The 15,270-nt window shown below is 45.3% G+C and overlaps 1 protein-coding gene across 1 annotated transcript in view; it reads left to right on the top strand.

Annotated features, from left to right (window-relative positions):
* The window catches only part of UBE2A (ubiquitin conjugating enzyme E2 A), an 861,000-nt gene that overhangs the window by 599,150 nt on the left and 246,580 nt on the right, over positions 1-15,270 (top strand). The gene's annotated exons all lie outside the window — the stretch shown is intronic.

Genomic DNA, 15,270 nt, shown 5'->3' with positions numbered 1-15,270 from the left:
GGGTCCTGCGTCGGTTGTAGTCTCATCTTTCGTGACGTTAGGTAGTTAGGGGTATAAAGCATGCAGCCGACGCCAGTACATCAGTCTTTCTTGCCGTTCGGTGCCCGAAGCAGAAGCAGTTCGTAAGTGCCAGTCAGCAGACTGCTGAAATTTTCTAAGTACCCTGTTGGGGAAACTTTTTCTTGCTCTAAGCCGATGTCAGTAAAAGTCAATAATTGTATTTCTTGTGGAAACCAAATACCTCCTAAAGATTTTCATTCGTACTGTATTCCTTGCCTAGGCCCTGACCACGACGTATCTCACTGTTGGTTTTGTGCCTTATTTAAGCCACAAACTATTTGTCGTCGGTATATTTTTGCTTCTAAATATTTTGGTACTCTGTTCAATTATCCAGATATGTTTTCGGTAAGCCACCCGACTACCGACATTCCGAAAAAACGCAAAGATAAAGACAGAGAAAGGTTGCCTAGGTCCAAAGCTGCCGACGATGCTTCTCCTAAGCTAGTCTCCAGTTCGCTGGTATTCAGTGAGGTGCTGGCGCAGCCCTTGATACCCGCTACTTCAGATTCGCTGGCCTCTACTGAAACCCATTCGGAGTCCGGTATGCCACAAGATGCTTCAACTGTGGAACCTGTGGATGTCTTACCTTGGATGGGTCCGGAGCCGCTGTGCAGGCACCAGCTTCTGAGGGTGTATTCAGGCCTACTGACTTGCATATTAAACCGTCGCCATCTTCTTTTTCAAGGCCTAAAACTCGAACCATGCCTAGGAAACCAACGCCCAGACCGCATGGTCAGGCCTCTGTGCCTTAAAAAACAATGATAAGAATGGCTGAAGACCTTATTACTTTAATCAGGGGAAGCCAACCTTCCCCCTCTAAGAGACCTAGGACTGAATTTGCTTATGATACTTCTGACCAGGATTCTGAAATTTCTGTCTCCTCTGATGACCAGGATTTACCCTTGAGGACTCTATTCCCTCTGCTTCTCCCACAGAGGATTTTTCTTTTGGTGAAACCTTGCATACTCTTAGGGAGCATTTTCACTGGGAAAGCCAGGATTACTATGATTATAAAAAGAGGCTTAGAGATTTCTTACTCCTGCCCCAACACAGGCCTTTAGCTATCCCTCCTGTGCTGGACATTGTTGACTGTGCCTTTTCGGAATCTAGCTTGGCCCCTGACTCTCTACTTCTTGCTCCCAGAGAACCTGATAGATATTACAGGGTTCCTGATTCTCACAAGTTCCTTTTTAAAAGTCCTACTGTGGATCCTGAGACCATTTCACAGGGACCCGAGGGCATTTAGGCTACTACTGCCAAAAATCCTACCCCCTCAGATAGAGATTCCAGGGCCTTGGATAGATGGGGTAAGAAGGTATACACCTCTGCAACCTTGGCCATCAGGGCCTTAAATTGCCAGTTTCATATGTTAAAGTATCAGCAGCATATTATTGGATTGCTTAAACAGAAAATTATGTTGATTCCTGATTGTGCTGAAAATAAGGATTTACAAGATTTAATGCATTCTGCTGAACAGGTTGGAAAACATACTTTGCAATGTGGTTTTGATTCACTAGAGGCATGTTGCAGGGCTGCTATCACCAGGTCTGTAGTTAGAAGGCATGCTTGGCTTAAGGAGCAATCTTTGCCAGATCATATTGAAACTAAATTGCTGGATGCTCCCTTAAATCAGGACCGCCTGTTTGGCAACAAAGCAGAAGTAGTTTTAAAAAGATGGAAAAAAAGCTAAATCTATGCAAACTGTTAAAGATTTCTTACAAGTGCAGTCTCTAAGATTTAGTAGGCATTGGCCCTCAAAAATGGGTCCTTTCCTTCCTCTTCCAGGCCTTCTCAGTTCAAACCCAGAACTAGCAGACCAACCAGGCTTCAGTCCCAGGGTATGCGCAGAACTAAGCAGTGGGGGGCTCCCACTTCCAAATCAGGGAGTAGTAAGACTCCCCACTATGGTAAGCTGTCTCAATGACTTAGCTTTAAAACTTCCAAGCACTTCTCAACTGACTGCTCCTTTAGGGGGTAAGATTGCTCTGCAAGCAAAAAACTGGGTACTCATTACCCAGGACAAATGGGTTTTAAACATAGTTCCCCAAGGATACAGATTTCACTTCCACACGTTACCAACCCCAAACGGTTGGCCAGATCTATTCCCAAATCAGTGGGCAGAGGCTCAAAAGCAAGTACTCTCTCTCCTAAGATTAAAGGCTATTCAGACTGTACCAGAAGAGTAAAAGGGACAAGGTTCTACTCAAGACTTCTCCTGGTACCCAGAAAAGGCAACTCATGGCATACTATCCTGGACCTTTCTATCCTTAACACGTTTTGGTGATTCCAAAATTCAAGATGCTAACTCTTCACCAGTTGCTTCCCATGATAGGCAAAGATGCCTGGTTGGCAACACTGGATTTAAAGGAAACCTTCCTGCACATCCAGTCAGGGAATGTTGCAGAAGATACCTACACTTCAAAGCAGGCTGCATGCACTATCAGATGTTAAGTTGTCAATCTCGCCTTCATTCTTGCTTGATGGGTTCGGAGCCGATCCCTCGGCTCCGACTCGGCACTTGCTAAGCTCGAGAGTCACTTTTACCAGCTCGAGGCAGCCCCATATCCCATGATGCAAGGCGGTAAGTATCCAGATCTCGTTTGCCGCTTCGCTTAGGAGGTCCTCCTTTTGCCAGCTCCTGGTAAGTTATTAAAATACTTGATATTTTAGCCCCTTTTCACTAAAAACCCTTAAAATTTTAGTTTTAAGTTAATTTTAAAGATTTTCTGACAGAAATTTCCTGTCTCTTTTTATTTTTTTAGTCAAACTTTACCCATCCCTTCCCCCCCCTGTTAGGGTGTGTGTGTGTTTGTCTACTTATACCTTTTTGGTATATTTAATTTAATTTAACTCTTTGACTGGTGTGTGTGTGTGTGTTGTCTTCACCATGTCAAAAGAGAGGGTCTCAGGCTTTAAGAAGTGTGACTCGTGCTGTCAGAAGATGTCTCTGACAGACGGTCACACTTCTTGCCTGTATTGCCTGGGGCCTCTTCACCTGCAGGACTCCTGTGCTATATGTCATTCCTTCAGCCAGAGAGTCCTGCAGGAAAGAAGAAACAAACTGATTCTTAGGGGCCTTCTTAAGCCGGAGGGCTCTCCGGCTAAGTCGGCTCCATCCAAATCTGCCAAATCTTCCAAGGCCCAGGCTTCTGTGTCAAAGCCTGCGGCCTCGGCTCCAACTCGTTCTGAGTCGAGATCGGCTCCGGCTGGAGCCGATTCTGGCTTAACTAAGCCTTCGGCACCGATGGCTATCGGTGCCGATTCTGCATCGGCCACCGGTGTCTGCTCGATCGGTTCCGACCACCATGTGGCACAGGCATCGGTGTGGGCTCGCATCGGCCCCGACACGGTTACCTTTGTGGCTGTATGGGCTCCGGCTGGAGCCGAGGCATCGAGTCTTCCTGTCGGCTCCGATAAGTTGTCGGCTCCGACAGGTCTATAGTTTCATCGGTTCCGATGGCTCCTTCCAGGAAGAGGTCGAGGTCTCCTTCCTTGGAGCCGATACTTTCGCTCGGCTTCACCTCTCTTTCGAACGGAGCCATCGGAGCCGATCTTCAAGGTCATCCAGACTTTCAGACCATGACTTAGAGAGAGTGGTCAGCAGATTACTTAAGTCACAGGCACTGGCCCAAATGTTACATAGTCCGTCTCAACAGGCGACTGTTGGTCCACACCCGTTACAGTTCCTCCTTCAACTCTACCCCAGAGCTTGGAGTTGGAGTCTTCGGAATGGTTACTGCTACGGCTGGAGGACAGATACCCCTTCTGTTCCTTCAGCCTCTACTCTTATCTCCTCTTGAGACCTTCCTTAGAGGGATTGGTGGTCGGGCTTCCATGGTCTCCTCCGAGGGTGAGTGGCATCGGACCCTTGTCCGAACCCGCTCTTCCCCTTGGAGCCTCGGCCTTGGTGAGCTCGGCTCCGACATCTGCCTCGGAGACTTCCCTTCGGTGGTCCCTGGAGATCCTAGTTCTTGAACGGGTTCTCTCGGACCTGCCTGGGAGGAGCATTCGAGGTGATGAAGAGTGTGCTGGCCACTGGTATCAGTCAGCAGTCTGTTCCCTTAGCTCCTCCCTCTATAGTGCCTGTTGACATCTCTGCCACTTCTCTTGCTACAGGACCCAGAGATCCTCCGCCTCAGGTTTCCCCATTGGGAATTTCCCCTCTTCGAGGATTCTCCTGATGTTTGGGAGATCCTCCTAGGAAGAGGACTTGTAAGAGGAAACATGTAGACTCCCGAGTCTGTCACTTCAGATACTGACTTTGATGAGTCAGAGGGATCCCTAGATCCCCTCTGAGGATGTCTCCTTCTCAGACATCCTAGAACTCCTTAAACAGAGGGGAAACTGGCCCACCAACAATCCCTCTGAGGATGAGTCAGTATACCTAGAGGCGTTTGGATCTCGGCCCTCCACCTCCTGGGTGTCTCCGCCTTCGACCCCTTATGCAGGTTATTGCCCGAAGGCGTGGGCAGCTCCTGACTCTGTAGAGCCAGTCCCTAGGAGGCCTTCAAAATTTATCACTGCCCGTGTGACAAGCAATTCCTCACTAAGGGTGTCCCCGCTGATGCCATGGTGGTGGCTGCTGCCACCAAGAAGGAACTTGCAGATCCTTCCGTGCCGTCCATCCTCCTAATAAGGACTCTAGGACCATGGATAGATGCGGTAAGCGGATGTTTTCCTCAGCGACCTTTGCTATGCGTCGCTGAATTACCTATGTCACTTCACCAGACTCCAGAGGGATATCCTTAAGGAGCTGGGTGAAGTAGTACAGGATCCTACAGCTGCAGGAGCTCAAGAAAAAATTGCTTCGCAGCTAGGAACCCTTAATTCCATTGCAAACTCCTCCATGCGGCTAATATCATATGCTGCTGATGGAGCGAGTAGAGCCGCAGGTACAGGTGTGGCTCTTAGGCGCCAAGCCTGGATGCGGCTATGTGACTTTGCAGATCCCTTCAAGGCGTCCTTCACGAATTCTCCCTTTGATGGGTCAGCTTTGTTTGGCCCTCAGGTGAAGGAAACTTTGACCAGGTGCGAGCAGGACGGCAAGACTCTTTCTGCTGTAGGAGTCCGTTTTCCACCCCTTCTAGACCTTACCCCAAAGGACAGAAAGGTGGAAAAATGTGGTTCCATAAATCCCAAGGAGTCACGGATTCACGTGGTCAGTTTACCCCTAGAGGCAGAGGGGTAACAACAACAGACGCGCTCTAGAGGCAGAGGGGGTCCAAAACCAGGGAAACAGAGAGCCTCTCTCTGACAAGCCCTTTCAGCATCCCTGAGATGTTGCCCGGCTGTCCCTCCTTGGAGGCAGTCGGGAAGATTATCACTGTACCCAGAAGCCTGGCATTCCCTCACTCAAGACAGATGGGTACAGTCGATCATATCCAAGGGTTACATAATTCCTTTCGAGGAAAGTCCTTTCCCTCAAATTCCCTTCCAGATGTACCACCGGTCTAAGGAAATTGCAGAGTTAGTAGTCTCAAAACTGCTGCAAAAAGAGCCATTCAGCCAGTTACAACAGACCATTCAGAGCCGGAATCTACTCAAGGTTCTTTTTGGTCCCCAAAAGGCGGAGACTGGAGACCAATATTGGATCTCAGCAGACTCAACAAGTCTGTGAGGAAGACAAGATTCCAATGGTCACTCTTCAGTCAATTCTGCCCTTCTTACAGAAGGACAACTGGATGTGCTCAATAGATCTTCAGGATGCGTACTATCACATCAAAATTCACAGACGCTCCAGGAGATTTCTCCGCTTCGGCTGGGGTCCAGTCATTTCAGTTCAGAGCCCTGCCCTTTGGTCTCACTACAGCCCCAGAGTGTTCACCAAATGCATGGGAGTGGTCACGGCTCAGCTGAGGCGTCAAGGGTTCCAGCTGTTTCCGTATCTCGGCGACTGGCTCCTGTCAGCCACTACCAGGCATCAGCTTATACAAGCCAGGGATTACACAATAAATCTTTGTTCTCATTTGGGCATCTCGATCAACTTGAAAAGTCATCCTTATCACCCTGCCAGTCTATTACCTTCATAGGCGCAAACTTAAACACTGTTCGGATGTCAGCTACCCTTACAGATCAAAGAGTTTCAGACATTCAGAGTCATGTCAGGATCATTCTGGCCAACAAGAAAGTACAGGCCAGAATGGTTCTAAAGGTATTAGGCCTCATGGCTGCGGCCATTACTCTTCTTCCCTGGCTCGATTCTACATGCACCTTCTTCAGTGGATGCTGTTCACACAGTGGTCGTACCAACAACTTCCTATCGTCACCAGATTCTGGTGACACAGACTTGCAAAGATCATCTTGCTTGGTGGATCACATCTCCTCAGGTTCACCAAGGCAGGTACTTTGTACCCCCATCCCCGATAGCCACTGTCACCACGGATGCCTCCCTGATCGGGTGGGGGTCATTATCAGGGCAGGATGGTTCATGGGACGTGGCAGCCGTTCGAGTACCATCTGCACATAAATGTCCTGGAGATGAGAGCAGTGCTTTTAACGTTGCAAGCCCTCAACGACTTTCTTCCGTAGGGACAATTGCAGTCCACACAGACAACATGTCTGTAGTTTGGTATATCAACAAACAGGGCGGAACCAAGTCCTACCCTTGTGTCGAAGCGCTCAGACTATGGCAATGGGCGATCTCCTCTCTTCGGTTTCTGGTAGCAACGCATATCCCTGGGAAAACCAACATTGTAGCGGACAGATTGAGCAGAGCTATTCTCATGCCTCACCAGTGGTCTCTCAAGCAATCTATAGCGGAAGAGATTTTTCTGGAATGGGGTCGTCCATGTTGCGATCTTTTTGCTACTCCCCAAAACAGCAAATGTCCAGACTTCTTCTGTCTCTTCCCTCTACCAGGCCATCCCCCCAGAGACGCTCTGACCCAGGATTGGCCCCAGGGACTTCTTTATGCCTTCCCTCCATTTCCTCTGATCCCTCAAGTTATCCAGAAAGCTACCGTTTTGAGAGCCAAATTGATTCTCATTGCCCTTACTGGCCTCGACAAGTTTGGTTCCCGTTCCTCCATCATCACCTTTTGGTGCAGCCGTGGCATCTGGACCCAGTGCCAGATCTTCTGATTCACCAATCGGGTCAGCTGCACCGGTCTATCCCTTCTCTCAACCTCACAGCATGGTTGCTCCACTTCCTTCCTTAGCCAGGCTTCCTTTGATCTCTAACCCAGTTAGAGACATCATAGTAACCGTTAAAATCCTCTACCAGGAGGATTTATACAAGCAAATGGAAACGTTCTCTTATTGGGCTAAGGCCAAGAATATTGATCCTTTCACTGCCCCTGTTCAGGCAGTCCTGGACTTCTTAGCAGAGATTTTTCATGCAGGCTCCTCTTCTTCCACAGTCAGAGTTCAATTGGCTGCTATCTCCAACTTTCATGTCGGGATAGCAGATCATAATATTATGTCCCATAGGCTCTGCAGGGCCTTCTTGAAAGGAATTTTCCTACTAAAGCCTCCAATCAGGAATCCTCCTCCTCAGTGGGATCTAAATTTAGTGCTGACATCCTTGATTCTTCCCCTTGAGCCAGCTGTTTCTTGTTCCCTGAAATTTCTTTCTTGGAAAACTTTATTCCTAGTGGCTATTACATCGGCCAGGAGGGTGTCTGAACTTCATGCTCTATCGGTTCGACCCCCCCTATTTGGTTTTTCACAAAGACAGGGTATCTTTGAGAACTAATCCAACCTTTCTGCCTAAGGTCGCTTCAAAGACCAATTGGAATCTATCCATTGATCTCCCTGTATTTTTCCCAAACTATTCAGACAGAGCTGAACAAAAGCTACATTATCTTGATGTCCACCGTCAACTTAGATATTATTTGGACAGAACAAAAAAATTTAGAAAATCTGATCAACGTTTTGTTTCCTATGCGGATAATAAAAAGGCCTTCCTGTTTCTAAAGTGACCTTGTCCAGATGGCTTTCTTGGTCATCTCTGAAATTTATCTGCTCAGGGAAAACAGCTGTGCTCAAAACCTAAAGCACATTCAACTAGGAGCTTAGCTACTTCTACAGCCTTTCAAGCTAGGCTTCCTTTAGACACTATTTGTGCTGCCACTTGGGCCACTCCTCACACTTTTGTTTCCCATTACAAATTGGACTTTGCCTCCAGGGACAGAGCCAGCTTTGGCTCTACAGTCCTCAAGAGTCTGTTCCATTGAGCCACCCAGGATAGAGGTGCTAGGGGCCTTGGTCCCATCAAGCAGAATGAAGGCGAGATTGACAACTTAACATTAAGAAGTTATGTACCTACCATAACGTTCCATGTTAGTTGTCTTCTCTGCCTTCTTTCTTGCGACCTCCCTCCTTCCCCTGGCCTGGACAGACCTTGTTATAAGAAATTGTTATGCTGAAGACCTTTCAGACCTGGTCCTTCTTCCATCCTGTAAGTTTTCTTTCTTCCTTTGGGAAGTGTTTTTTGCTTGGTGCTATTGCCCTTTGTCATCAAACGAGATCTGGGTACTTACCGCCTTGCATCATGGGATATGGGGCTGCCTCGAGCTGGTAAAAGTGACTCTCGAGCTTAGCAAGTGCCGAGTCGGAGCCGAGGGATCGGCTCCGAACCCATCAAGCAAGAAAGAAGGCGAGAGAAGACAACTAACATGGAACGTTATGGTAGGTACATAACTTCTTATTCGCTGCACTGCCCTTTGACTTATCTACTGCACCCAGGGTATTGATAAAGTGCCTAGCTCCAGTCATTGCATTTTGCAGGCAAAGAAATATTCAAATATACCCATACCTGGACAATTGTCTAATTCAGGCAGAAAGCCAGGACATATTTTTGAATCATCTGGCATTTGTACAAAAGGTGATAACTTGTCTGGGGTACACCGTAAACGAAAAGAAATCACAGCTGGTACACTGTCAACAAATTATATTCCTGGGAGCAAGGTTGAACACAACTTCCCAGATGACTTTCCTCACGCCAGAGAAACAGATTAATTTGACAGCTTACTTCAAACTAGTGGCCACAAAAACCCTGCTATCAGCAAGGCAAATACTGCAAGCCTTGGAGTTCATGGCCTCGTGCATTCTACTAATTCCGTATGCAAGACTGCATATGAGGAAACTACAATGGTATGTAAAAAACCTATGGTGTCAACACACTCAGGATCTAGAAGCAATGATTCCTGTCATACCTTGCCTAAGGTTAGAATTCCTTTGGTGGGCAGAGGCCTGCCACCAAAACAAGGGATTACCATTCACTCTACTCCCTGCCGCCCAAACCCAAACTACAGATGCATCAGTATATGCATGGGGGGGGGTTCACCTGGCTGGGAAGTGCATTCAGGGCAAATGGAACCCAAGTCAAATGCACCTGGATATCAATCAAAAAGAAATGTTAGCTGTACAGAATGCTCTGACAGCCTTCAAGGACCACATTCTTCCAGGACATTTAATGGTAAAGACTGACAACACCACTGTTATGTGGTACATAAGCAGGGGGGTACCCATTCCTACCCCCTCTGAAGACTAGCCATGGCTCTGTGGAACACTGCCTTAAGCTGCCAAGTGCATCTATAAGCTCAATTCCTGCCAGGAAAACTAAATTCACTGGCAGATGAACTAAGCAGAAATCTCATGGACCCATACGAGTGGAAACTGGAACTAAAGACTTTCAGCATGTTGACAAACTAATGGGGAAGCCGAGATATAGACCTGTTTGCCTCCCCCCAGAACTACCAACTGGACAAGTTCTGCACAAGGACTCCCCACAGACAAGCTTGGAAAGTGGATGCTCTGTCCTTCAGCTGGAAAAATGTATCAGTTTATGCCTTCCCTCCTCTGTCTCTCCTCTCCAGAGTACTACTAAATATCAAACAGGACAAACCAAGGATGATACTGATTGTGCCAGACTGGCCACACCATCACTGGTACCCCCTCATGCGCAGTGTGTCACAGCTAAGCCCCATGGCACCTGCCTCAGACCCCTACCCTATGTAACAGCAGGAGCGCCAGATTCAGCACCCCCAGCTTCAAACCCTGAACCTGACAGCCTGGCTAATTACCTAATGTCTCCATTACCATCTCTCAGTAAACAAGTGTTGGATGTCATTTTGGAGGCAAGGAGGCCTAGTACTAGAAAATCGTATGCTGAAAAATGGAAAAGATTCTGTGCCTGGAACCAAACTCAAGGGATAGCCACAGCAGCACCCAATTTACCTCAGATTCTTCAATACTTAACTGAGATGCTTCACAAGGGCCTTTCCTTTTCCTCCATCAAAATTCACACCTCAGCCATTTCAGCTCATTACAACACAGAACCACCCCTCTTTTCTCACCCAATGCTCAAGCAGTTTGTCAGAGGGGCCAAAAATTAAGACCACCCAGAAGAGCCCCAACTCCAGCCTGGAACCTTAACTTTGTATTGGAAAAACTCACTCTGCCTCCTTTTCAGCCAGCTGCAAGTGCAGAGTTAAAATTCCTTTCTTGGAAAACAGCTTTCCTTTTAGCAATCACTTCAGCAAGAAGGGTAACTGAATTACAAGCCCTTATGGCAGTGGAGCCTTTCATCATCTTTCATGCGTACAGGGTGTCCCCTCAGGACCAATACCTCTTTCATGCCCAAGGTGGTATCAAGTGTGGCTCTTAATCAATCCGTTCTTTTTCCAACCTTCTTTTCTAATCTACAAAACAAAGGGGAATGGATACTGCACTCCTTAGATGTACACAGACAACTTAGATTTTACTTGGCCAGGACTAAACCTCAAAGGAAATCTGAACTGCTGGTGGCATTTGTTGCAGGGGCAGAGGGGAAGGCTATTTCAAAGCAAACCATTTCTAAATGGATAGGCCTTTGCATTCATTTCTGCTGTAAGCACCATGGAAAACCTATCCCACAGAGGGATTAGAGCTGCATCTACCTCTGCAGCCTTTCTCAGGGGTGTCCCTACCAGAGACATCCTAGAAGCTGCTACCTGGAGCATTACCATTTGCTAATTTTCTCTAAATCCAGAGCTGGCTTTGCCACTGCAATCTTGCAGGGCCTTATAGCTGGTCCTAATGCTATCTAAATTCCTCCTCCCTTCCTTAGCTTTGGGAATCTACCCAAATGTGATGACTGCAACAGTGAAACACGAAGAACATAGTACAGTTGTGTATACTTACCATAAATGTAGATGTTCAAGTGTATTCACTGTTGCAGTCCTGGTTACCCTCCCTCCAGCCCCCTGACTTCTTTTGGCTATACCTCTATGCTCCTTTACTATGCTTAAAAGCTTTTTGGTGTATTTGCTTTTTTGTTGGAGGTATAAACTTGTGTGTGTGTGTGTATATATATATGATATATATATACATATATATATATATATATATATATATATATATATATATATATTAAAATTGCTTCCCATTAGGGGGACACCTGACATCTGGGGAAAGAAAAACTGATGTAATGGCATCGGCTGCATGCTTTATACCCCTGACTTCCTGACGTCATGGAATGTGAGACAGCAACCGATGCAGGACCCAAGACTTTGATAATCAGGCTGACTGAGGGCTACTGCAAGCAGATGACCCATATGTGATGACTGCTACAGTGAATGCACTCTAACATCTGCATTTATGTTAAGTGTACACAACTGTACTTTCTTCATCATTCCTCACTCCAGCAATAGAAACCTCATTCAGAATAAAGGAGACATATATGTTTTCCATGTTGTCTACGGCAACAGTCACCATTTCAACAGCAAAATTTCTGGGTTACACCTAACCCAGAATATCCTGTTGACCACACTGGTTTCTTTTTCATAATACTCTTCTTTATCACATGTAGAGTGATTTGGTACTTAATCTAATTAGCTGCCATCCTCCGTTAGGTGATAGGAAGCTTGCTGTCAGAGTGTAAATAAGCATTAATATTGACTTTTTTTTTCTGCTAAGTTTAGTTAACAACCTTTTTGGTATTCAACTATATTAAAATATGTCATTTCAAATGGATGATAAATGTATGAAAACCTGATTTTGACCTACCCAGATCTTCTATGCAGTCATGTTGAGCACTATCCCATCCACGTCCTCCCCCCTCGCATAAAAATATGTCATTTTATGAGACTTTCAATTTAATGAGGGAGCATTTCTAGTTATGGAGGAAGTTGAGGTTTTCACCGCCTGCAAACATTACTTTGGACTTCCTGGGGCTGAAGGAGCCAGAACGCTCTTCAGTACCTCATATATGTTTAGTACAGTTCCCGTTCCATGAAATATGATTCTACACAAGGCCGTCCCAACTTCTGATCACAGCAACTTATGTATTTCATTACCCGTCTTTTAATTTTTCCGGTTTACAGACACCTTTATAATCCTAATGCAGCTTTTGCCATCTAGCTTTGTACAGTTAGAGAATTGGCAAACTGTAAACAGTCATCTCAACCTACAGAAAAATAAAATTGTTATTAGCTTAAAGAGCACGACTGCCTAAACTATCTTGTTCTGTATAATTTTATCTTTAGTGGTCATATTTTCCAATTCCACCTATCAGAATCTTCATTAATAAAATGTGTACATTTGAATTGACGTCTTCTGCCTTGTAATCCTAGCATCTAACTTTTATATCCGAAGAACATACCGATTCCTTTCGAAGCAGCTTTTTTTTTATTGTATGTGCATGTTTCTGCTGCATAGAACCTTCTACTAGAAGTATGGATGGCACTAACGTGTAAGACTTTCAACCTTTCAGCAGAAGACCAGCTTAAACAAACTGATTTAAGTTCCCACAAGTCTAAAAACTGTATTAATTGTGAGATGTTTCTTGCACTACTTTCTGATCACCCTTTAATTTGTCAGTCCTCTACACAAACTGACAAGGCAGATGCCTTCCTCATAAAACTACAGGTCTTGATAGAAAAGGCAAATATTACACAAGGAGAGATTAGTAATTCATTCTGCGATTCATTTAAAGTTTTTTTCCCAAAGAAAAAGGATAAGTATCAGAAGAAACAAAACTTATGTTTTGTTCTTACTTTAAATAGCCAAACCTTTTGGTAACTGTTAATTTGAGTGACATTCTCACAGTCGACAAGAGTGTTGCATTGACAGACTTTCCATAAAGATTTCTTGGAGTCCGTTTTTGTGGCACATAGCAAACCGGTTACATTCAGCAAGCCAGTCAGTCATAATAGTCTGTGTTATGGTTTACCGTTATCTTCTAGATAAAGCAGGACGACACGCATTGTGGTAATAGTTGGTACAATAAATGCACATATGGGGGAGACTGATAAACAGAACAGGATATGAGGACTACCTGGGTTCGTATGGGTTGGACAACAGGAGTAAAGGAGGCTAGGCCAGTCTAGTCTTCTGACAAATGGATTGATGGAGGCCACCACATGGTTCAGCAAGAGATGGTCACAAAATCCTTTACAAGAGTGGCCAACATGCAGCTTGGGCAGACTTCCTCCTAGTAAGGAAAGTGCGCTGGTGTAGAGTCATCCTTTGCAGAACAGTCAGCCCACAGCAAAAGTCACTGATGTCCACAATCATCTGCAAGCAGTGGTCATAGAAGGCTGTAAGGACAACAGAAACAAGGCTGATGACATGGAAGTTGACTGGAGAGAAAGCAGGAGAGTTCAATGAATTACTCAGGGGTCTATCACCTCGGGAAGAACAACAAATGGGTGGAGTTGAGGAAGGGCAGTCCCTCAAAATGGCATGAGTTAGGAGTTTAGGACAGATATGTCACTGAGCCAGGTGTAGAAGCAAGGCACAGTGAATGCTGGTGGTAGAATGTAGAAGTCCAGGATATCACCAAAAGAAAGATGTAGTGCAGGAAAAAGTGGGAGATAGAAAAGACGGACCAGGCTAAGAATGAGTACTGGTTGGCTGACAAAGAGGCTAAGTGAAGAGTTGTATTAGCGAAAAACAAGGCATCAGAGGCACTCTGTCAGCTTTAGGAAAGTGATGCAGTAGTTGGCACAAAGAAACTCTTTATTAGGTTGAAGGGCAACTTCCCACAAGAAACCATAGTCCTGGGCGACTTTAATATAGACTGGAATAGCTGTACTACTGCAGAGCGGTACTACCCATATAAACCTATATGTTTTTTCCCAAAGAATTACCTCCCCCACCAGGATCCACAAACCTAACGACAAAGAAAAGCACCTCAGACTGGATTCTAATAAGTAGTCATCAGCTAACATATAAAGTAGGTACCCTCCCAGATGACATTAGTGATTACTCAATCTATATAATTAGACAAAAGATCAATATATAGAACAATAGGAACCAGCAAACTTTTAACCCTGACAACTTCCGGACTGAACTTAGAACATGTGATTGGTCACACCTAAAAACACCTCCATCTAGAGGAAGTGGTATTCTTTAATACCAAATTCTTAGAAATCCTAGACTACCATGTCCCTACTCGCTCTATTAGAAATAGGACTAAAACCGCTCCATGGCTTACAAAGGAAACTAGGCATAAAATTCTACTTACAAATAAAATCTGGGCCAAATGGCGAACTTCAACAAAGTAAACTCCTTAGGTGCACAGTGAAGTTCCAGACAGTAGGACCATTCACCAATTCCTTTTATTTAACACACGAAGCATAAAAATAACTACTACACACGAAGCACATAGACGAATGGCAAACTACTAAAAACCCAACTGATCAGACATTTAGACAGCTGAGAAATGCTACTAAAAAATCAATACTTTTAGATAAAAGAAACTTCTACTTTCAACTCCAGCAAACTCACCAATACAAACCACAAAAGTTGTGGATAGGTATCGGTGGACTCTTACATCCAGGTCACTCCAAAACACCAACCCCATCAGGCGCCACCCACAAGAATCCTATGCAAATTGCTGATGCTTTTAATACCTTCTTTACTGAGTCCGTCCAATCTCTTGCTAATTCTCTACCTCCTGTTAGCTCTAGCCTGCCTTCCTCCACTACTAGCTTGCTTCCTTCATTTCAGTTAGAACCAGTTCCAACATCCCTCATTTGTACCCTTCTTCAAAAACTCAAACCATCCACCACCTCAGCTGACTGATTACCAGCAGAGTATCTGCAAAATAGCAGCAGTAGTTATAGCCTATCCTATTTCTATCCTAATAAATAGGACCATAACTGAAGGAAGCATGCCATCTATCTGGAAAAATCTACCATGTTTTCCGACTACATAAAGGCGGTAACTTAACTGAACTCTGAAACCTCTGTCCGATAGCCTTACTCTCTCCTTTAGCAAAAATTAT

The sequence above is a fragment of the Protopterus annectens genome, chromosome 13.part0, assembly GCF_019279795.1.
Source record: "Protopterus annectens isolate FY-2018-M chromosome 13.part0, PAN1.0, whole genome shotgun sequence".
Classification (NCBI taxonomy): Eukaryota; Metazoa; Chordata; order Ceratodontiformes; family Protopteridae; genus Protopterus; species Protopterus annectens.
The sequence above is the reverse complement of the archived record's forward strand: the minus strand, read 5'-3'. Positions and strand labels throughout refer to the sequence as shown.